This window comes from Mus caroli, chromosome 12 (assembly GCF_900094665.2).
Source record: "Mus caroli chromosome 12, CAROLI_EIJ_v1.1, whole genome shotgun sequence".
NCBI lineage: Eukaryota > Metazoa > Chordata > Mammalia > Rodentia > Muridae > Mus > Mus caroli.
The window spans coordinates 74,349,093-74,373,506 of record NC_034581.1 but is presented as its reverse complement, the minus strand read 5'-3'; the positions used below and the strand labels follow the sequence as shown (position 1 = coordinate 74,373,506).

Here is a 24,414-nt window from a genome sequence, read left to right as displayed (position 1 = left end):
TTCCATTTGTAACAACTGTCAACTCACCTCCCCCCACCTCCCCAACCCCCCTCCCCCTTGAGCCCAGAGAGGCAGGCTAGCTACACAGAGTTTGGGGGAGAACTGTCAGTCTTGTTGACCTGCAGAAGCCTCCCCAGACTCTGATAGACAGTCGTGAGGCTCCTTATGCTTTGTTGGAAGACAGGCATTAGGCCAGGATGGTTACAAACCTTCAGAACCAACATCAGAGTGGACACTCCAATCAGTCCTGGGGTAATCTATGTGGAATGGACAGGAAAGAATATGAGGCATGGGTAGAGATGGGAAGGGAGACTTTGAAACACAATGCAACAATGTTGCTTCGATATTCGATAGACCTATGGAAGTCTCTCTCTCTCTCTCTCTCTCTCTCTCTCTCTCTCTCTCTCTGTGTGTGTAGAAGAGCTAAGAAGAAAAAAGAAAAGTTAAGGAAAAGAAGAAGAAACAACAACAACAGCAGCAAAAAACCCAAACCCAAACCCAAACCTAGCCTTTTCTATCCCTGTAACCATTAGAAAGAAAATGAAGTCTAAATTGTGTTCAGAGCCGCTGGGACAGAGGAAGAGAGGCAAGAATGGAAAAAACAGGCCGTAAAGATGCCAGGACTCCTTAAGCAGAAACATCTGTTGAAGTCATAAGACTCAGGGCCGGTCAGGCTCCTAACAAACCCAGGAAGAGGAGAGTCTGCACTGGATCAGGATGCCCCTTGTGTCCCGAGCAGGCCCCTGGGACAGCATATGTGCACGCAGAAGGGATACCTTCTCCAGAGCTCCACCTGGCCTGGCTCCTGGCAAGAGAGGAAAGAAAAGGAAGGAGCCTGGGGCAGCCAGGGGACAGAGATGGCCTGGCAGTTTGGAGTGTGTATTTATTAAAAACTTTAGCTTCCTGGGGCAGCCTGGGGAACCACAGGTCTAAACTTCTGCAGCTGAAGGAGGGGGGAGGGAGGGGCTGCTGACCGTCTCAGGAGCTGGGGGCTCTGTTTAATTTTTGCAAATTGTAGCACCTTCTCTTACTTCTGCCTTCAGCTTGAACCAACTATCTCAGGCTTGCCCATTTTGACAGTTACCAAAATGGCAGGTCCCATCTCTCAACCAGATAATACTCTCTGTGCCACATTCCTGCTAAGTAGCACCTCATTTAACCCTCTGGCAAATGTGTCATTGCTTTTGGGGATTATATATATATATATATATATATATATATATATGTATATATATCGGTCTTCAGGAAGGTTCTTGTATGAATACTACATTCCAGAAGAAAACTGAGGCCAGACACTGTTAAGGGACTCCCAGGTCTTCCAGTCATAGACTCCAAGAACCATCCAAGGAGCTGCCTCTCCGTCCTCCCATGAAATGAATGTGAAAAGCAGCAGCAGCCAAGCACTGCTGAGGGAACAGCTGTGCTCAATCAGCCCAGCATTCATGCAAACCTCGAGAGCCCCCCCCCCACCTCCCACCCCCTGTGGCTCATTCATCTCTATGCTCCATATCATCTACCTAGGTGTACAGATGGAACCACAGCCACAGGGCATGCCACCCCCTCAGGGAAACTGCCAACCCCCACTCCCACCCCAGCTCCACATACACACCACTGTCATGGCAACAACATCCTGCTGTCTCTCAAGGAAACACAGGTAGTGAACGAGATGAAAACCAGATCCCACTTTACTTGCTTGTGGGACGTGGGGAAGGTTCTGGAAGACTCCATTGGGAAAGCTAGATTTGATTTCTCTTCTAGGAGCTTCTCCTTCAGGCTGGCCGGGCCTGGAACTTTCATCGACATAGCTATGTTGTCTACATTAGACAGCAGCTCCCTGGGACCCATATTTCACATTGAGATGAAAGTATACATAGGTACAGTTGGAAACAGGGTTCATGACTAGGGGGCTAATAATACTCACAGACAACACACAAACGTGATAGCTAGAGGAAAAGCTGAAACCCCAACATCAGGGTAGGAAAGTCCACTACAATTAATGGTCCTTGAACAATTCTGGGATGCTATTATTCATGAGGTTGGGGCCTGCTGGTGTGGGTCCCCTGCCTCCATCAACCCCACGGGGTCGGTAGTATCACACCTACCCTAAAGAGAGGGAGCTGCAGGCAGAGGGCTCACTTCTCCTTCTGCCATATTGCCAAGTGCAAAACTGGGACCAGAACCCGTAAGGCTCTTTTCTGAGTGCCACTGTATCACAGACTGTGATATGTGTCATGGTACTTAGTGGGCCCCTGCAAGCTCACTCTCTGATCCAGTAGGGGCCTGTGGTTCTTCATGGAACAAGCAGGAGGCAGGCTCCGGGACCCTACCGTCTTCTTTAACACTCCACTCTGACAGCCATTTGGGTTGGTGTCACTCTTTCTCTGGAGTAAAGCTTTCCCACCAGGATGCTAGGATCGACCAAGAAGCCCACAGCATACAGTTGGTCCCACATGGTCTCACTTGGCTGCCTGTTAAACCCCAACACTGGTACTGAGTCACAGACGCCAGCAGGGACCTCTTCAGGGAGGATCAGAAGGCCATAACAGGAGACAGCTGCTCCCTGGGGGCTCAGATAAGACTTTGATAGGATTTTGGTATCTCAGGGGATGGATGTGATGAAATCTCTTTCAGATGGCCTCTCTCACAAGATGGGGAGAATCTCCCCACCCCTGACCAGCAAACAAATCAAGAGTCTGCTGCTTCAATCTCAGTGGAAGCAAGAAACAAGGCAGTGTGAGGCCTGTCTGTATAGGCATGAGTGCTCAAACCTATGAGCTCAGCATTTGGAAAACTAAAGCAGGAGCCTTTCTGAGAGTTTGAGGCGCCCTGGACTATAAGATCCTGTTTTATATATGTGTGTGTGTCTGTCCGTCTGTCTGTGTCTATGTGTGTGTGTGTGTGTGTGCGCGCGCGTGTGAGCACGTGCCCAGAATCATCTATGTGTGTGTTTAAAATCAATTATATATTAACATATATGAAATATTTATTTATTTATTTTAAGGCAAGGAGCTGCTTTGTGTGAGCCCTGATGACTAGAGTGGCTAGAGTTCCTGGTTCTACTCCATTTAAGAGAACTGGAGAGAGAGGGAGAGAGAGAGAGAGAGAGAGAGAGAGAGAGAGAGAGAGAGAGAGAGAGAGAGAATGAATCTTCTGGCCTTTTAGTTCCAGTCCAGAGTCTTCATTTCATCAGGGCTAGCTCTGGATTTCAGAGTCCAATTCTTTCAAGAGGGCTGGAGTGAGCTGCATTCCACAATAAGGAGGGTCTAGGAGAGGCCTGGGGTCCAGATTTTCTTCAAAGCATAAAACTAGGCTAGGAAGAGGACTCCCCCCGCCCAAATGCCCCAGTCCCAGAAGGATCTTTATGGCTCTCTTGTCCTCTTTTGCTTCTACAGAAGGGTTTCTCTGACAACCCATGTTAAGAGGCCATCCGGGTACAGGCATCCTGCTGGATGCTGGCATACAGCCCAAGAGTGGGACTCCCTGGCTGCTGGCTCTGTGGAGCTCACAGCTAGAGGGAGCTGACTTTTCATCCAGTAACTAGCAGTCCACTGGGATTATAGTGATGGGTACCCATTCCCTGCCTGACCTCCGGTCTTTTGGAGTTGACTTGCTTATTAAAGTACTGCTTTGCCCACACGAGTCCCTTCCCACCCAGCGTCCTTCCTCCCTCTCCTCTGACAGCCCTTCTGCAACCCACTGGACACCTAGGTTCAATCCATGTGTGGATTCACACTTGCATGAGCGTCTGGAACTTACCCATACAATGACCAGGAAGGCTGTTCCTTGGGAACATTGTATGTGTTTGCTTAGTAAGAAAATCAAATCAAAGTGTGTATGGAGGGGAAAGGTGGCTGTATGGGGGGGGGGTGCACAAAGATTGAGGTGCACAGAAAAAGACACTGGACCCAGGATCTTGCCCTAGAGTCTTGTTACCTACGCAAGGATCCTGACTCTAGTTTAGAACAATGCTCAGCAAATTGCCACCCTGGTAACAGGACCATCACAGCTCTGCCTGTCCATTCGAGCCTTAGAAACTCACCATAGGCACTTTCCTGTCCTTTTTTAGTGATCTTTTCTTTCCCAGGCTGTAGGAAGATGGGGTGAAGGTCAGTGTCCTGGAGGAAGGTGGATTTGCTATGGAGATTCACTAGCAAAGCAGGAAACAGGCCATGCAGAGGGTGCTTTGCAGGCTGTGATGAGCTCTGCAGCAGATGAGCGGTTGTCTTGGTAACACTAATGAAAAGCAGGCCTCAGAGAGGGCCAAGAACCCCCAGGGACTGAGTTATCTCCCCCTCCCGCAGGCAGCTCTTCTCGCCTCCCCACCAACAACCTCAGATCAAACTCCCCGAATATTTATAAAATCTCTACCAGAAACAGAGAAAGTCTGGCCTGGCCAGGCGTCTGCCCACGTCTTCCTGGCTGCTTGGGTGACACTGCCCAAACGTGGTTCATTATTCTGTTTTTCTTCCTTGCCTGAGCAAGACAATGGTGGTGGTGGTGGGGGGGGGGGAGGAATGTTTGCTCTGCCCTGTTAGACTGACATTGAGTCAGAGCATTTGCTTCAAGTCCGGGGTGTGTGTGTGTGTGTGTGTGTGTGTGTGTGTGTGTGTGTGTCTCACTGTTCTGCTCCTCCCTGCTCTTCAACTCCCAGGTTGTCTTGTTTGGTCCCATGGATTCCCAAAGTGCCTTGGTTGCTTGCTTCCTCTGTCCCTATCAGCTTCTGCCTGGGGCTTTGCGGCAGCTTCTGAGGGAGAGTAATGTCGTAGGGCAGCTCTGAAAATGGAAAGGGCTGCCTGCAAAAGGAGCTGGCCTCCCTGCCATGGGGAGCAGGCATGGGGCTTATTCACTTTGAAGAAAAGGGAGGTACTCACATGCAGCCAGCAGGGAACTAAAGCTGGTCTGAGAAAATCCAAGTGACCCCCCCCCCTTACCCCTGTTCATTACTTGTTTTGCCTGGTGGATATTAAAATGCAAAGAAGTTGAGAAACATACAGTGCTACAGTGCTCTGAGGGTCAGAGGTGGGGTGCTGCAGCAGGCTTTGTCCTGCTGGTAAATGGAAAAGCACCATTTGCCCAGTTGATGAGAATATCCCGTGCTTGCCCTTCGTGACAGCCGAGAACCCCAGATATGGTATAGCTCCATGTAGAGAGGCAGCAGGGGGTCGTGGGCAGGTCCTAGATTGGGTGGAGAAGTTGAGTATGATTTGAGTGTCATACTCAGCTCTGCCAGATTCAGACCTGGGTAAGTTATGACTCTTCACCTCCATCTTTGGAAAATGCGGACTACGGCAGGCTTAAGGTCTCTCCTGTAAATTTTGTTCAGGAAGGAGAGATTACAAATGCACGTTATCCTTTGGGTCAAACGGAAGGCACGAGATGTTAACCTACAGTGTGAGACATGTAGTGTGAGAAGGGACTCACGGATGTGCTGGGCAGGATAGGGATGTGTCTCGTTGCAGGGAGGCTTCAAACACAACTTCAAAATTTTTCATTTTTGAAAGATTTAGATAGAAATAAGAACAGCCTCTTGAGTGGGGACTATGACCCAAGTACTGGGGGAGAGGAGAACCTATGAAGAAGGCCAGCTTGTGAGGGGCAGGGAGGATGCTGGGAACTGTAGTGAAGCCTGTCTTGTGCCACAAGGAGCACCTGTGCAGGAGAGGAGAGACTTGTTCCCAGCGGTGATTTCAATGAATGACCCTGCTTGGAGTGACATCCACCAACAGCCCAGCCAGAAGAGGTGAAAGGAAACCAGGTCAGTGATCAGCGAGAGCAGGACTATTGGCCTTTTGCTCATGTGGCCTCAGGGAGACTTGAGTTTCGGTAGCCAGCGGGGGGACCTGAACCTCCAGAGACTTGTCCCTTCCTTACCTCTCTGCCAAGGAGGTCAGCCAAGTGGCACAGGAGGGTGGAAATTAGAGTTAAGGAGTGAGAGAGAAAGAAAACAAGCTCCTCCGCTGTGTTGGGAGCCTGGGATGGTGACACTTACAGGACACGTTAGGGACCTGTGTGGAAGTACGAGGTGGTAGGCTGACACTCAGTCCTAGCAGCAAGAGGCGTAGAGCACCAGGAAGACCCGTTCTTGAGCTCATCTCCTGAATTCCCACTGGCTGACCTCGTGCCTGCCAGGCTTTGGCCTTGGTCTGCTTATAAGATTGGCCCACGCTGTGGTCCGTATGCTCCAGCCACAGCCAAAGTATTCTTGGGATGAAGGGACAGACTCACCAAGAACACACTGTCGGACCTGGATTTCAGATTCTGAACTTTCCTAGCCAAGTGTCTGAGCTTAACTCAGTTGAGTGGAGGGCCCTAATTAATTGAAGTCTGGTCTGCTAAAGCAGGCAGGTCGAGGCACTGGTGTGCATACTCTCGGGCTTTGGAGGTGACCAAGAGGCAGTGTGGCAGGGCTAGGACTCAAAGCCTAAGTGTTTACATGCTTGTGCTTAAGACCCTTTTTTAGGGCTGCTAAGATGGCTCATCAGGTGAGGGAGCCTGATGCCAACACTGAAGACCTGAGTTCGATGGCCAGGACCCATGTGATGGAAGGAAAGAACCAACTGCCTTAAGTTGTCTTCTGACCTCTAGATGTGTGTTATGCTACATATACCACACACACACACACACACACACACACACACACACACACACACAATGAATACAAATATAATTTTAAAACTTTAAAGGCCACTTCTAGTACAAGGTGGCGTTAAGGGCTGAATCCAGTCTATGATTAGCTATCTCTAGGCCATCACATACTAACTGGATTTCTTGGGGATTCCAGATTCTCAATTCAAACTTGGCCTTGAGGACATCCTGGAGATGTCTGTCAAGGCAGGAGAAGAGACCAAAGACTTTACTAGCTTGATGAATAACTTTTAAATATTTGGACATGTGGAATCTGGCCTCCGTTGGACTCCGTGTTTCAAAATGTCAGAGCGGGTCTGTAGTCCCCAAACCATTTACACCTTGTTTCCGGTTATGCCACTATTGAGTTGTGACTTGTCTCCAAAGAGCTTCACTCGCTCCCAGCGGGTCTGTAAGTGTAATAGACAGACTTCATGAGCAGCAAATCCAATGGACTCAAGGTCTTGGTGAACCCAAGATCTGCTTGCACCTTAAATCCATCCTCTGACGCCGAGTCAGGCCCAGTGGGCCATCTGAAAGCCCTGCACTCTCCCACTTATGCCCTTTGGGTTTGGTGTCCTCCTTGGCAGTGGTTCTCAAACCGTTTTGAATGCTGCGACCCTTTAAAGCAGTCCCTCGTGCTGTGGTGACCCCAACTATAACATTATTTTTGTTGCCACTTCATAACTGTAATTTTGCTACTGTTACAGATCTGTGTTTCCCAATGGTCTCAGGTTGTGACCCCACAGGTTGAGGGCCGCTGCTCTATGAGGACACAGGCCGTGCCTTATAGAGAAGCAGGGTAAGCTTTCTGAGTGATTGAGGGAACCTGGAAAAGCCTGAGATCTGAACCGATGTTGACCATGTGCTCTGTCTTCTGAGCTCAGGCCTGAAACTTCTTTTCAGGCCCCAAAGCCTCTTGCTCTGTTTACTTCTGTTCTTCCTTCTCTGCTGCTGCCACACACAAGCCAAACTGCAGTGGACTCTAGAGTAGGTAGAGGCAAGGGATGGACATTGCAGTGGGGCTTCTCAGACTTCTAAGTAAATGAAATACTTTCCAGAATATCCAGGAGACTGATAGGGAGGTGATACAAAACAAAGGAATAAAACCAAGGAGAGAGAGACAGACAGAGAGAAGAGAGAGAGAGAGAGGGAGAGAGAGAGAGAGAGAGGGAGAGAGGGAGAGAGAGGGAGAGAGAGAGAGAGAGAGAGAGAGAGAGGAGGGAGAGAGGGAGAGAGGGAGAGGAGGGAGAGAGGGAGAGGAGAGCTGGGCCCTCGCCAGAGGCATTTCTCTGTATATTGATTCCCTTCCGTTTTCTTTTCCAGATGCTTTGACAGTGGGGCAGCTGCCATTGTAAGAACCAGTGGGAAATGGAGATTGGGGTAGCCTGCTCTGGCAGGCTGACTTGCAAGTTCCTGGTACGTTTGACAATCATACAAATAAGAAGCCATACAAATAAGGTTGAATAAAAAAACCAGAATATCTAGTGGCATTTGGATTTCAGAAGTGTTAGGTATCATAGGCCTCTCTCTCTCTCTCTCTCTCTCTCTCTCTCACACACACACACACACACACACACACACACACACTCACACGAGTATACTTATACTAAAACATATACAATGGAAGATATTTATACTAGAAAACTACATTGTTATCTGAGATTATTTAATTTTGTAACATCTATAGGTCCTGCTCTCAAAGTTAAACACCTTGGGTTGGTGTTCCCACGTATGGTCAAGGAGAAGCCAGGGCAGTTGGTACTCCTTTAATCCAGACCTACACTGAGCTGTGAGCAGCAGGAATAGAGGCCTCCTTGAGCTGTCTCAGTTCACTGCCTGTGAAGTGAGGAAGGCTTTCCTTAACCTGGGCCAACAGGGCCTCTTCATTTGAGGTGGCAGGGGGATACAGGGGGTGGAATGGGTCTGGCCGTTTAGAATCAGCTAGACAGGAGACTTGTGGGAGGCTCACAAGTAACTTGTTTTCAGACTCTTGAATTTCTGAGGCGAGTGAAGCCATATGTCACAGGGAAGTTGGTGGTAGCCTCACCAACAGGGAGAGTCGGGCGAGCTGACGTCAGGAGCCAGCCACCCTGAGACCTGCTTGGCTTCTGTATTTCCCTCTTCCAGAACGATGGAAGGGGCCATGGGGGAGGCTACTAAGTCTGAGAGGGTGAGGCCAAGAGAGTTAGTTGATCTAGGGGAGCAGTCAGGGCCATGGGTTCAGTTTAGAAGTGAGAAGGCAGATGTCATATAAAGCTAGTGGGTAGCAGGGGTGAAGCTAGAGAGGTGATCAGAAGCTGGAGCGCTGCGCTCCCCCCTACCACTGATGAGCAGCACTGAAGACCGTGCTCAGGGGTCAGGGTGAGTTTGGTGGCCTCAGCACAGGCTGGCTCCTTTCAGGCACAGACTTTCTAAACTAAGAACAGGCTCCAAGATGCACTGACAACTGCTCTCCTTCCCTGAGTGAGAGAGGCAGAGTGATGGGCAGATATTGGTGCTCTTTAACAGTAAGAAGTTCATATTTGAGTTTTTTCCAGGATTACTGGTACAGAGCTTCCAAAACCAATGATAATAGACAGGCTGTAGGGTTGTAGGGAGCGTCATGATGGACGCTGATAGCCAGAAAGTCCAAGAGGATGACCTGTTGTTTGAATTGAAGTGCCCCCAACAGGCTCATGTTTTGAAAGCAAGGCACCATTTTGAAAGCTGTGAGGCTGCTGGGGGATGGGACCTGGCTGGCAGAAGTGGGTCACTGGGTCAGGCCTTTGAAGGTTAGTTTAAGCTTTTGGTTCTCTGTATGCCCTGTCTACTTTCTGGTCTGGACCATAAGAAGAAGATGCTGATCTCTGATCCTGCAATCCCACTGACAGAGCTGCCACTCCTTCATTGTCACGACTGACTGAAATCCCTCTGAAGCCAGGAGCAGAAATAAGTCTTTCTTCTTTTGTTCTGGTGAGGCAGTTTAGCTACCATGAGAAGAAAAATAATACAGTGTGGTGAAAAGGTGGGAATTTATGCTCAACCCTTCCCCTCCAGGGGTCAAGGGAGGGTCTGAAAATTGAGTTAAGCACTGATGGGAAGTAATTTAAACAATTGTGCTTATTTCTATGATGTCTCCATAAACCCCGAGTGACAAAGGTCGGGGAGACTATAGAGTAACACAATGAAGTGCTAGGGGGCTGCTGGCATCTTGAGATTCTCATCTGAGGTGGGAAGAATCTGTGGTCTGGAGCCCTTAAACCTGTGGCATCTGTTGGGAATTCTGAGCAGTGCATGTCAGGATTTGACACTCCATTTCCAGGTGGAGCCAGGCATAGTGGAGCTTGCTTTCAATCTTGGAACTTGAGAGATAGAGGAAGGCAGGTCTCTGTGAGTTCACAGCCAGACAGCCAAAGCTGCCTAGTGAGACCCAGTTGTGAGAGAATGAATGAATCAATTTTAAACAAAAAGAAGAAGACTTCTAGTTGATGTACTACAGAGAGTTTGAAAGTTGGTTGGGGTGAAGGGAACACCTGCATTTGGGGTCAAGTGTTCTGAATAAAAACTTGCCTTAGGCATCTAAGGTTCCACATTGGGAAGCAGCCAATATAGGAGGCTATCTGACTGGTAAAAGCAAGGTTGAGGAAGGATATAAGTGAAAGACATAAGTGACAATGGAAATGATCCTTTGTTGGTGAGCAGTTAGTGATCAAGCAGTGTCTGGAGAAGTGGATCCTAAGACTCTGAACACGCCTAGGTGGGGGACTATTGTAGAGAAGGGCACAGGCATATGAGACATGAGAGGGCAGAAAGGATCCGTGCAGTAGAAGGCTAAGGAAAGCTAATCAGAAAGACATGGCCTCAGCTCCCCAAGCCACCAGTCACAAAGTCAGCTCACTCTTGTCACTGTGTCTGCCTGAGAGTGTGGTGCAGAAGGCAGGTCCCGTGGTTTGTGCCCAAGATCAAGGGAAGCGTGGCGATGACTAACCACAATGTTACTTTGTTTAAAAATGTAAAAGATTTCATTTTTATTTACCTATGCATGTGTGTCTGTCAGGGACCATACACATATGCATGCAGATGGCCGTGGAGACCAGAAGGGGGCACAGGACTCTCTTGAGCTGGAGTTAAAGGCAGTTGTGAGCCACACTAGATGAGTGCTGGGTACAGAAGTCAGGTGCTTTGAGAGAAGCAACACGCAGACTTGAGTGCTATGTGATCTCTTTAGACCTTTTTTTTTCTTTCTTTCTTTTAAGGTAAAAATCAGGAGAATGGGGAATGAAAATCACACTCCACATTTCATCGCTAGACTGCAGAGAAAAGAGAAGGTTTGTCTTTGTTCGCCACCTTTGTAGCTGGCCGTGGGCCCTCCTTTGTTCCAGTCTTTATTCCTCTGCTTTTACCCCGATCCCTAGATAGGAGAGAAAGAAGACTGGAGGGGAGAAAGGAGTTAGGAAAGTCCCTGAATCTAATTAACTTTCCTTTTGTTTCTTCTTTGACCATGGCTACTAACGAACCACAACCAACCTCCCTAAATGACCCTTCCCGTGCGTCTCGGTGTCCTAGCATTTATAGACCCTCTGAGAAGCTCCCAGAATTCCATGCGTCACACAATCATGGGAACTATCTGCAGCTGGCAAAACCACACCTCTGCCAGAGCATGAGGCAAATTGTAGTTGAGTGGCTTCGAACAGTGCGAAGCAGGCCCACATCCCAACACCTGGGATTAAAACAAAAGCACACATTTTTATAATATTTCTGTGTCTTTTAAAGAAACCAAGATGGTCAAAGTTGTCACTATACCTTTTCAAGGCTGGGCCTTCATCTTCAAAATGATAGGTATCAAAGAGAAAAATCACAGGACAAGGAGGGTTTAGGAGCTTTGTTGCTGTTACCCTGTGGAGGAGGCCACAGGTACATGGCAACCGATCTGTATCCCCCCTCTCTTTCCTCGTCCATTGTGTCTCCTCGAGGGTTATTGTAAATACAGAGATCAGCTAGGCTCTGCTTCTAAGCTAAAGGTCAAGGCTAGAAAATACTTGGAACCAAAATGAAAATCCTGCTTCCCTCCCATAACTCTTGTCAGCTTGTTAAGCATTTCTGTTTATACAAGTTCTGGAGTGAGCATTGGTCTCTCAGGCTCTGACAAGACCCTGGCCTTCTAAGCTTGCTTTCCAGGGAATCTCAGCAAACCACAAAAAGAATCTCTCTGTTTCTTCCTTCTTTACTCAGTTTTTTTTTTAAATACAAGACAATTAACTGTTTTTCTCTTGATGTTGAAATGTTTTCTCTTTCAGATGCCCCAGCAGCAGAAAGCTTAGCTGGGAACCCAGGCTCTGGGACGAGAAGAGGCACACCCAGCCGGGCTCAATTCTGACCCTTTGCTGAACTCAGTCTTGCCCCTGCCTAGATCAAGGGCTAAGCCAGTCCTCATCGTCAGCACAACAGAGTATCGAGAGGAAGACTGCGGCTGCTCTAATTGCTAAGAAGGCTCTTGCCCTCAAAACCCTGAAACACCAAAGCCCGAATCCTTCCCGAGAAACACCGACCTCTCTCTCGGGCCCAGTCATGCCCACTGCCCAAGTGCAGCAACCGGGAGAGCAGAGATTGTTTCTCATCATCGCCAAGGGCCATGGAGGAGAGGATGCGAGGAGACTCGCCTATGAATGAGGGCTTCTATCTCACATGTCCTCAGCCTTCTCGTGTTGGGCTTGACTTTCCGTCCTCAGTCTTGTGGTTGGCTGAAATGTGGGCATGTGGGTGGTAGGCAGGGACAGATGCCCTTCTCTCTCTTTCAGATCATTCCCCCTGCTTGGCTGGGATGCTTCTGTGTTCCCTGGAGATGACAGCTAGGAACCTGGCCACCAGCTTCTGTGGTTCCCTGGGTTCCTTTTGGGCTTGGCCAGTGTGAGGCAAGGGCAAGACATCAGAAGCTGAGAGAGCATCTCTTCCCCATTGCTGCCTTTGTTGCCATGCTTTGTCCCTGACAGGAGCTATGCCCCTCCATTTTGTGGCTCTCCCAGGTGACATCCTGTAGGGTCTCAGCTCTCACCAGACCAGCCACATTATTTCTTCCCTTGGCTCCTCTGGGCTCCAGGATGACAGCATCTCCCTGCTATGACCAGTTCCCAGTGGGAGTTGGGGGTGGGGACTCAGCATTCCTGACACCTCCTAACCATCTATAAACTATCCCTCTACTGTCACTTGGAAAAGAATTCTGTTTCTTGCAGAGACCTCATTTGTTTTATCTTTCTATTAAATTGAGAGGTTTGGTTTTTTTTTGTTTGTTTGTTTAAAAAAACAAAAACCAAAAACTGTCCTCCAGTACTGCTGCCTCAGTTCTTTGGGCAGCTCCAAATAGGGAGATGCCACTAAAGAGCTTGGCTCAGTGCTGGGCACATAACAGAGAAAGGTACAGTGTATCAGCTAACCTACTGCTAGCCTTGGCCTCCTTTTTTAGAGAAATAGTCATTCCAGAGAATTTTCTTGGAAGCTGAGGTTATCAGTGAACTTATTAAAGTAGCCAGAAAACCAAAGACATTGTATCCCCTCCTTTGTTTGTTAGTTTGTTTTTTTAAAGTAGATTGGGTTAAGCAATCTTCACTTTCTCCCTGTATCTCTTTACCTTTGGCCCATTTTTCCAGCATCTCCCCCACACACACACATACACCTGAGACAAACCCTGGCTAAACCACTGGGCTTCCCTGGCCCAGGAGGTCTTGGTCCACCATGGTTTTTAACCTGTGGGTCATAATCCTTTTTTGGGAGGGTTGCATATCAGATATTTACACTAGAATTCGTAACAGTAGCAAGATTAGTTATAAAGTAGAAAGAAAAATGATGTTATGGTTGGGGTCGCCACAACATGAGGAACTATATTAAAGGTCATGGCATTAGGAAGGCTGAGAACCGCTGCTCTTGGGCCTGGAGCAGGTGCTGCAATGCTGCCACCACACACACAGAAACAGTCCACCCTTTGTTGTAGTGATGACCGAGGCACTCATGCCCAGGCCTGCTACTGTTGCCATTAGTTCTGGCTCCTGGCTCCTGAGCAGGACCAGTAGGATCACCATGGATATCTGAATGTCTTTCAGCAGCTAGAGTGAAGCCCTGGGGGCCCTGCATGGTCAGAAAGCAGGAACAGTGACATGTAGAGGCTAGAGAAGGTTTGAGGACTGAGAGTGCTGTGTAGCCAGCAGCATTGTTACCAATTTAAAGTTTCAGAGCGTTAGTCCACTAATATTATGATGGAGAGTGTGGCAGGGAGCATGGCAGCATGCAGGCAGACAGTGCTGGAGAAGGAGCTGAGAGTTCTACATCCCGATCCATAGGTAGCAGGAAGAGAAAGTCACTGGGCCTGGCTTAAACTTTTGAAACCTCAAAGCCCACCCCCAATGACACACTTCCTCCAACTAGGCCACACCTACTCCAATATGACCACACCTCCTAATCCTTCCCAAGTAGTGTCATTCTCTGCTGACTAAGCATTCAACCATATGAACCTTATTCAAGCCATCACATCAGAGAAGGCACATTGGCAGCAGCATGAGACAGCTGGCTATGTTGTATTCAGGTGGAAAAGCAGAGAGGTGAAATTGGTCCTCTACTAACCTCCTCCTTCTTATGCAATGGAACACCCCAACCTATGGAATGGCTATGGCTACACTGGCAGTGGTCTTTCCCACCTCAGTTCAATCTCTATGGAAATGCTCCCACAGACAGTCCCAGAGGTTTGTTTTGTAGGTGATTCTGAATCCCATTAAGCTGGCAATCATGCTTATCTATCACAGTAATGCAGAGAGTATTTAGGTAGGGGTATTAGCAAAGGTGGGTGCTTTGAGTGACAGTGAACACATCCCCAAGGGTATGGTAGGTGAGGAGCCTAGGGCAATCCAGGCAGATGGAAAATGGTGAACAAGGACACTGAATCGGGAGCCTGCTTTACAACAGTAAAGAGTTCCACCACGTGCCTGAGTAGAGGCAGGGAGAGAGGTGTCAGGAGGTGAAGGCAGAGGAGGAGCAGGACTGGCTCACAGGGCTTAAGATCACTGTAGCCTCTGGCTTCCTGTGTGTAAGATGATTCTTGTAGGGTAGGGGACAGCTTTGGAACAAGAAGAGGTGTGCTGGGATATGCTCAGTCACCCTGGATGGTAAGAACTGATTTAAATAGTACAGAACAGAAGGACAAATGCGGACATAATCCAGGTTAGCACTGGGTTTGAGTTCATACTCCATATATGAACTGGAATATGCAAATCTCTTTGCTTCTGTGTCCTCACCTTTAAAGTGAGTCCACAGAGCTCCGCATAGGCTGAGTGATTGTGTGCACAGAGCCTGGCCCATCACAGTGCTATGTTGTTCCTGCTGTTGTTGCTACATCAGAGGCGACTGGAAGCTGAGCCGTCAATGTCATAAAGGGTATCAAGATTGAAGTCATCGTGGTAAGAATGATGGCTCAGGCCTGTAATCCAATGCTTAGGGAGAGGGAGTGTGGGGGGGGGGGCAGAGGCAGAAAGATCAGAATTGCAAGGTTAACTTCAGTTATATATCTGTTCAAGGCCAGCCTGGACTGTATAAGACCCTGTTTTGAAACAAAAGCAAAAATAAAAACCATTGAAGTCTTAAGCTGTAAGTTCATTCATAGAAGCCAGGAGACACAGTGCAGGGATAGAGGGTGGGGGAAGTCCAGAAAAGCTGAAGGTTCTGGAGGAATGGGTGGTCCAGGGTGCGGTAAGAGGGACCATGGAAGCTCATTCGGAGGCCAGTCTGTGGGAGAGCAGTGGTGGAATGAAGTACCCCAGGCAAAGAAACTAAGAAATAAGGAGTTAGGACCCAGGCAGACCAAAGATCAAGAGATCAAACTCAGGAATCAGAGAACAAGGATAACTCGGGGCAAGTGCCCAACGCCAAGATCTTACTTCAGGCATGTGATAGGGTAGGCTTCTTAATGAGCAGCTTAGGCTTCCAACAACCCAGAAAGCAGGACAGCTGCTGGTATTTTCCAGCTTTGAGATATGAGGTCTGGGACTCATCGGACAAGGTTCATGACAGACGGATAGACTACTGCACAGATGAGAAACTTAAAACCCACTGCAGGCTGAGAAGGTTCCAGAGACTGAGCGATACTTAGCAACACCCACTAGTGTATTTGGATTAGAGATAGCATCTCCAAAAGTTGGCCAGAAATCCCTGCTCCTAAGCCAGAGATACCGAGGACTTGAGGAGAAATTCTTGTATGGAATATGAAATGGCAGGGCCCTGGGAGCCCGTGAAGCATGTGGGCCAGCAATCTTCCCAGAATGGCATACTTGTCAATCACCAGGATTGTGCTCTTATGCTAATTCTGATAGACAATGAAACCATATCCATTCCTGCGTCTGTCTCAGAGGTCCATTCTTCATGTCTGGGGATGTTCACTCTTACTTTGCTCCTTTTGTTATGCCTGATTAGCTGGCTTCTGGGTGAGGAGCTGTGAAGTGGAGTCTCAAAACACATCCAATCAACAGCTAACCCAAGGACCAAGAGTTGACCAGTGTTCTAACCAAATATACAGAGGAGACTAATAATCCCTTGAAGATATCTATTCTAGTGTATAGAAGTTCCCTTACAGGTAGATTTAAAGGTTCTTATTAATCAATCCTGAAATAGGCATAATGCCCCACATTGGTCCTAATATAATCAAAAAGGTTGTTGTTGTTTTTAAAAAGATTTATTTATTTCATTTATATGAGTACACTGTCGCTGTCTTCAGGCACCAGAAGAGGGCATTGGATCCCATTACAGGTGGGTGTGAGCCACCATGTGGTTGCTGGGAATTGAACTCAGGACCTCTGAAGAGCAGCCAGTGCTCTTAACTGCTGAGCCATCTCTCCAGCCCCAAAAGGTTTTTTTTTAATGGAAAAGGGAGAGAGAAGAGAAATTGCAGCCAGAGGGAGATGTGCTTGAAGAACAAATGATCAGAGGGTGACAATGCTGGTGGCTCTGAAGACAGAGGAAGGGGGGTCTGAGTCGAAGAATGTGGGAAACTCCAAGAAGCTGGAAAAGGCAAGAAAGCAATCTCCTTTAGAACCTCTAAAAGGAAATAAGACCCTGGCATCCTGATTCTTAGTTAAGTGAGAGCCAATTTGGACTCCTGATCTCCAAACCGTAAGAGAAGTAATTGGCATCGTCAAAACCCACTACGTTTTTGGTAGTTTGTTTCAAAAGTGACAGAAAATGAACACCCTGAGCTAGATCTGTGTTCTATGTGGAGGGCCCAGTGCCACGGTATGCATTGTTCTCATCTCCATGGCCCAACTTCAGCTCTCATGGTCACCTCCTGTGTCCCTGCCAACCAGAAGATTCATCGTTCCTTGACAGTCCTTGTCCCTGGCCTCTGACAATTTCCCAGAGGCTTCTTGGAAAGGTCGTTGGATCCTATCTCTATGGAGAGACTCAGGCTTTCAAAGCCTGCTCGTGGGTTGATGGGCTGGCTGTCCAAGGGCAATACCAAGAATGGAACGGGGAAACCAGTGTAAGACATGAACTAGTGTGATTGCATATGCGGCTCTCTAGACTTTGAGCCAAGGACTCCACACGCCTGCAGGGCCTCTCCTTTTAGGGTATTGACCACAGTCTTCAATTACAGCTTCATATATGCAAATGTCATTCTCCCACTAGATTTGAAGCTTCCTTGAGGCAAAGATTGTGGACTTAAGTATTTATCTTACTAACCTCCAGTGAAGGAGGAGGTAGAATCAGGGACTGGTTCTGATGAGGGTATGGGGTTACCACAGGCTGCTGAGAGCTCTGATTCCACATCCTAGCTCACCCGCAGCCTCCAGACTTAGACTCTCTGATGACAACCTGACCATACTCTATTCCTTTAAATGCAGTATGCACTGAGCACTTATTGGAGACATATTTTCCATAGTCCCCCACCTTGTTACTTTTTTATGTTACTCATGACTTCTAGATCCTTCCAGTGCTTGGTGCCATTAGCCCGTCTTATACAAGGTGACAAGAATACTTTCCCACAGCAGTGAGAGACCCACATGCCATATGTCAAAGGATCATTTGGAGTCTTCATTGTGGGCCTTCTGCTAACCCTAGCTCCTCCCATTGTCCCAAGTGTCCATGCTCTGCTCCAGGCTGGACACTCTGGAAACTTGATGCTTCCACCTGTGGAAAACAGAGTCAGGACAAAGAACTATAGGGGACCTGGGTGTGATGACTTAAAAGCCACTAGGGTGGGCTCTCCTCTCATTGCCACAGCCTGTCCCACTCTGGGCCACTTTAGGTAAACAAGGGTAAGAAAACAATGTCTATGGGCTACAAAATGAACCTGTCAGGAAAGGAACATTATTGCCAAGTGTTCTCAGAGGGCAAGACAAACAAAGACTTGACTTTAATACCAGGACCCTGGTTCCCAGCCACCTGTCCCCAGCAGACCTGTGAGCAACAGGCCTAGAGCCCCACATGCAAGGATTCTTTCTACCTGCCCCCTCCCTATTCCAGGGCGAGCTTGGCCCCGTTCGTCTGACTGGGTGAGGGGCTTCCTAGGAAACAGCCAGTGGGAGGCAGAGGCTGCTAGGATTCAGGATGCTGGCAGGCCAGGCTCCGTGGAGGCTGTGGCAAGCCCTTTCAGTGGTGGCAGCCCCATCTCCAAGGAGGCAATCACGTCAATAAGGGACGTTCGGCATCTTGCCCTCTCGGCTGGCAGAGGTGTCCCATGGCAACTAGAGCTGTGATCTGCATATGACAGCACATTGCTGCTATTCAGGACTTTTCTTCCCCTGCTTTTTTTTTTGAAACAAGCTTGCCCTATATCCAAGTTCCCTGTGAGCCCCATACAATGAAAACAGCAGTTGACAGGTTCCCTGTAACTTGTGAAATCTGAGTGCATCCAAGGGGAGAAAGAGTGCTCATTACCGAAACACAAAACGAGCCCCTTTCAAGGCACAGCTAGTTGGCCCTTCAGTTTGCTGCTGCTGACCTCGCTGCCCTTTAGAGCACAATGAGCAGAGAGGAGAAGGGAGAGGGGGGCCTTTACTCCTCAGGTTGCCAATTGATCACCCTCCTAACCCCTATGGGGGCTTCGTGGCCCAAACAATTCGGGTGACAGAGGTCAGGGCTCCAGCCCCTTCCTCTGTGGGACCTTAGCTCTCCCTGCAGGGACTTTCCCAGGTGAACAAAGGCAAGCTCCCAAAGTCTCAAACACACTCCAGCTGATGACGCAGAGGGGAAACAGAGACGGGAAATGAAAGGTGCCCAGAACCACAACACTGGACCTCCACCCTCTTAGCCAATCAGACACAAACACTGTTTGTACACTCTGGGATGAGGCCGTATGTCGCAAAGACCCAGCTGAATCCGAGCTCCAACATGGCAACCAACACCCGGCAGCTGGGCTACAGAAAGGAAGTCATATTGGAGGATGAAATAGCTATTTTGGTCACTTACCCCTACCTGAGACACACAAACACTCACTCTCTCTCTCTCTCTCACACACACAATTAATCATACTTCTAATATCCAGACTATCAGAAGAAGATGAAAAATAAGAGGAAAGGGAGACAGAGAAAGAAATTGGGGAGAATAAGAATGAGAATTGTTACTGTTATGAGGTACGCTCCCTTGAAGCTTCAAAGAGAGCCTGTGCCAGCTCCAAAGAGGGCTCTAGAGAGACCCAGCTCGAATCCTGGAATGGTCACTCTGCTGTGCAGAGAGCAACAAGGAGAATTTCTATATGAGAACTACACTTGGTCCAGCTCTCTGAAGAGGAAGAGACTGTTAAAAAGATAGTGCTGGATTCTTTTCTTTTTTACTTCTAGAAACAGTATTTGAAGGTACACACCCGATTTCATTGTGTCAGCCATCTGGCATAGGCTTACCGGAGGCTAGCAGGCAAGTTTTGTTGAGTCTCCTATTTGATCGCCAAAAACCAAACTGCAGCACCTACAACTCTAAAACTCACAAACCTGCTTCATACTTTCATTTTGCCAACACCAAACCTTCTGGAATATTCTCCACCCACTCATCCATCTCCTCCGACGGCTTCAGCTGCGCATCAGGTGTGGCATCTGTCACACATACCTGTGTCTTAGTACTTCTCACTGTGTTACGATGATCTGCTCACCTAATTTTAAATTTTTACTCTTTTGTGTGTATATTGTGTGTGCAGTATGTGTGTAAGTGCATGGAGAAAGCAGATCCCAATATCAATTTTTCTCTATAATCCTCTGGTTTTTTTGTGTGTGTGTTTTTGTGTGTGTGTGTTTTTGTGTGTGTGTGTTTTTGTGTGTGTGTGTTTTTGTGTGTGTGTCTCTGTGTGTGTGTATCTGTGTGTGTCTGTGTGTGTGGTGTTTTGGTTTGTTTGTTTGCTTACTGTTTTATTTTGTTTTGTTTTTTGAACCAGGGTCTTTCAAACCTCAGACTTCACTGATTCGGCTGGACTAGGGGCTGGGTAGAGTGTTCTAGGGTTCTACCTATCTCTGGCTCTGTCTTGGCCTACCGTGTTGGCTTGTCTGTGGGTGGCTGAGGCTATGAATTGAAGTCCTCATGCTTGTGTGGCAGGCACTTTATCCACTAAGTCATTCCCTTAGCACCCTGATTACTTACTTTTTGTGTGTGTCTCAAGAGAGGACAGGGTCAACCACTTTGTTCATCTTGATGTCATTAGTGTTCAGCTGTTGAACAATTGCCAGAAGAACAGCAATGGTCACCATCACCTGGATTGCTTTTGTTCGTTGTTGTTGTTGTTTTCCAGTTTAATGTAAGAAAGACCTAGGAACAAGCCTACTATATTGCAAATCACATCATGCGAATGAGACTTTTGAAGGGAAACACACAGCAGCCTTGCTTATGGAATGCCTACCACGGGCCAAGCACAAGGGTGGAAACTAAACATCAAAGCCAACACAAAAGAAACAACAACGGCACGTCTCAAAGATGGCCTGCTCGTTGATGTGGCAGGAACCACAGACAGGGAGAGATGTATGGACTACAGCCATTAGGAGAGGCGTGCTGAGAAAAGTAGAGCTTACGCTATCCATGATGACTGTGCCCGACAATGCAAATGATAATGAAAAACAGTATGCAGAGCACAGAGACTTTTTAGGGCAGCGAAGCTACTCTGTGTGATACCATAAAGGTGAATTTAGATCCTATGTACTCTCCAAATCCATAGAATGTACAACTTCAAGTCCATGTAAACTGTGGGTGTCAAGCAACAAGGCTGGGCCAATGTAGGCTCAGGGATTGAAAAACGCATCACATTGGTGGGCGAGGTTGATATAGTGGAGCATGGTAACTCTCTATTTGATGCTCAATTTTACTACGAGTCTGAAAAGTCTCTAAAAATAATAGCATATTAAAATATGGAGAAAGGATGAGCTGAGTGGGGATATTAATTAGAAATGTATATTGAAAAAGAAACTATCTATTGGTAGCATCAGCTTGTACCCAAGATGGTACTAGAGGTGGATAAGAATGATCAACATCCCTAGAGGGAAGAGGCCCAGGTCCGTTCTCCACTGCACTGAGGACACAGGGGATAAAGCGTATTGTCATTACTATCATTATCGTTACCCAAGTTGGCTTATTTCTTCATTTTTATTTTTTGTCATGTGTTTATATGTGTTGGTGTGTGAGTGGTATGTGCACACGTGTGTTTGTGTGTTCACACACCTGTGTCTATGCCTATAGCTAGGCTAGCAGCCAGGATGATGCTTCTGTCTCTGTTTGCTGAGGTACAGGGGTCAGAGGCATGTGGCCACACCCAGATTTTAATCCTGGTATTGGAGATTCAAATTCAAGTCTACAAAGACTTCTACTTATGGACTGAGTCATCTCCCAGTCCCTATAGCTCGTGTCTTTTCAGCAATTTTTAAAAGATTTATTTATTTTTATATATTTGAATAATTGTTGCTGTTTTCAGACGCTCCAGAAGATGGCATTGGATCCCATTACAGATGGTTGTGAGCCACCATGTTGTTGCTGGGAATTGAACTCAGGACCTCTGGAAGAACAGTCAGTGCTCTTAACCACTGAGCCATCTCTCTAGCCCAGCAATTTTTATTATATACATATATATGTATATTATAGATATAGATATAGATATAGATATAGATATTGTCTTAAAACAGGGTGTCACTATGGAGCCCTTGCTGCCCTGGCATTTGTTCAGTAGACCAGGCTGGCCTTTAACTCACAGAGATCCTCCTGTCTCTGCCTCCTGAATGCTGAGATTAAAAGCATGCACACTGCACCTGGGTTTTGGTAATATTCTAAAAGATAACATTGACCTTGGCATGTCAAGCCATCATGAAAACACATAGGGTAAAAGTATGAATCAGTCCAGCCAACAGGGACTCAGGACACCCATGAGCATGCTAGAGATGTAAACAGCAGGAGGGAGGGGCTGCTCTCTTGCTGTGTCTGTGCTCCCTGGCATTGGAACATTGCCACACCGCCTCTCTTGACAATAGCTGCAGGGCTGAGTCAGATCAGCCTGAGTGGCAGATCCTACTTTAATGTGAGAAAGAAATTGCCAAAGGTACAGATTTTCCAACAGCAATTCAGATGTGTTTCGAGAGTAGTGAGCACTCTGTCCTGGAAGAATCCAGCCCCTGGAAGCTGAATTTTATGACCCAGGCAACCAAGGGCTCTCAGATCTTACTACTAGGTGGTTAAAGACTGAAAGGGTTAAAGATCTGAGTCCCACCCTTGCCCAACAGTCAGTCACAGGAGTCCCGTGACTGATTTTTAAAGTTGTTTGGCATTGTCCTCTGAGTCTTCACCATCATACCCAGGACTTTCTGCTTACCATCATTTGTTATATTACAGGGATTTCAAAGATGGCTAGGCTAGCAGCCAGGATATGAGAAAGTCAAGGGCTAGTTCAAGGGTACGACATGCCTGGAATTTTACACTCAAGGGCTGTGTAGTAGCTCCCCAGCAGAAATGCTTGCCTTTGACAGAACAAGGCCACTCTACTCCCTGGGTTATAATGAGTCTTCCTTGGACTCCCGAACAAATGGCTCTGAAGTCACCTTTTGCCGGAGGAAACATGGTCCTTATAGGAGGGAACTAGAGTGGCCCCTGATAAGGCAGCGCATCCTGTCTGACTCCCCAGCCACACCCTCGCAGCTGGGCCAGCTGTGGTCTCTGCTGACTTCAAAGAAACTGCTTCCCTTGGATCTACATCAAGGACTTAAATGAGAAAAGGGTCCTCTGACCTTTCTAGTGAAGGATGGGACCACCTTTGTAGGGTGTGTGCGTGCGTGTGTGTATTTTTCCGGTTACTATTATGTTTTCACACACTGGATATAAAATATCTGAAAACAATCACCGGAAATAGTCTTTCACCTATGGCCAGAGACTGGAGTCTGGCCCAGTGTGGGAGAGGCTGTACTCCCCCTGTTGGAACCAGGGGCCATGTAAGCATACTAGCAAAGGTGGGTGGCCCAGGTTTCAAACTTTCATTCTGAGGTACCCTCTACCAGGAGTGCATGGCTTCTGATTGGATATGGCTTCTTACCCACCATCGTGTTCTCCTTGAGAAATGTCCACCTAGGAGAGAGACCTTGTTCTCAGACCCATCATCTGCCTTGTTCTCAAGGCTTTCCACTTCAGCTGCAACCCAACCTGACAATCAAGAGCATTCCAGGCCTGAAATCCAGCCCTATCCTGGTATCTTGAGAAGGTGCTTTGTGGTGGTTGTGGTCAGCCGTGTGGGGAGACAGTGGGATTTCCACCCATTCTGAGGTTAAGGCTGCTGGGTGCTGACCGTGGGAAGCTGACAGACTCTGCGGCAGTAAGGGCTGGAAATACTTCCCCAACCCACACCACCCTCAAGCCTTTAGGAAAGGGAGCAGATCCCACTCGGCCTTGCAGGCCTGAGCTGCAACACCAGGCTCAGCAGGCTCTGTTACCAGAAAGTGCTAACAGGGGCGGCCCAGGCCTCTGTGAGAGACCTCCCTTGAAAGGAACCTGGCCAGTCCTCTGGCCAATACCCACTGAGAGGCAGAGAACAACCACGAAGGAAGAAACGAGAAGCCTGAAGGTTTATAGGGAGGCTATTTGGCCCTACCCAGCCTCTCTGTGGGCTCTCTCAGCCACTATCCATAGAGCTTGAGGTTTAAAGAATGCAGGGAAGAGAGAACAGGCCCCAAACTGATTAGGACCCAACTTTCCAAACAGACACAGGTCACCCTCTTCCTGCCCCAAACACCAGGCAGAGCAAATGCTATTAATAACTGCAGCCTCTCTCCAGGCCACGAGGGCTGAGCCTGCTCCTCCAACTCGGCCAGCTGTTCTGAAACAGGTTTGGGAAAGTAATCTTTGGCACGTAATGAAAAGGGTGTGTAAGGGAGGGGGGTGCCCAAGAGTTCTCTATCAGGGCCAATATTATTTTTAATTGCCGAGAATCAGCCTGTGGCCGTTACTCAAGGCTGCAGAGCCCGGGTTTGCCAGGGATCTGAAACCAACTTCAAGAGGAGTTGAAAAGCTCATTCCAAAGACTGTTCATTACTGATCTGTGGCTTCTTGTGGAAAATCAGGTTATGTCTTGACGTTTGTACAATCCACTCTCCATGCCACCTCTCTCCCCCCTGTATCCCGCCGAGAGAGTGAGCGAGCAGTGAATTTGAGCTATCTGGGAATTTTAGTGTCTGNCCCNCCCCCCCCACCCCCCCCCCCCCCCAAAGCATGACCGATGGCCCATTTTTCAAGCCAAATCTTGCCCCATGTAGGCAGCTGTCATGGAATCACAGAAGGTACTTGAAGGAGCACAAGCAATGGCTGGTTCTAATCTGGAGGGGGAAAAAT

The 24,414-nt window shown here is 48.0% G+C and overlaps 1 long non-coding RNA gene across 1 annotated transcript; it reads left to right on the top strand.

Annotated features, from left to right (window-relative positions):
* Positions 1–5,176: 5,176 nt before the first annotated feature.
* LOC110306422 lies at positions 5,177–12,806 on the top strand. Its single transcript, XR_002379264.1, has 3 exons — positions 5,177–5,242; positions 5,647–5,755; positions 11,904–12,806. It is a non-coding gene; the product is annotated as an uncharacterized LOC110306422 (long non-coding RNA).
* Positions 12,807–24,414: the final 11,608 nt, after the last annotated feature.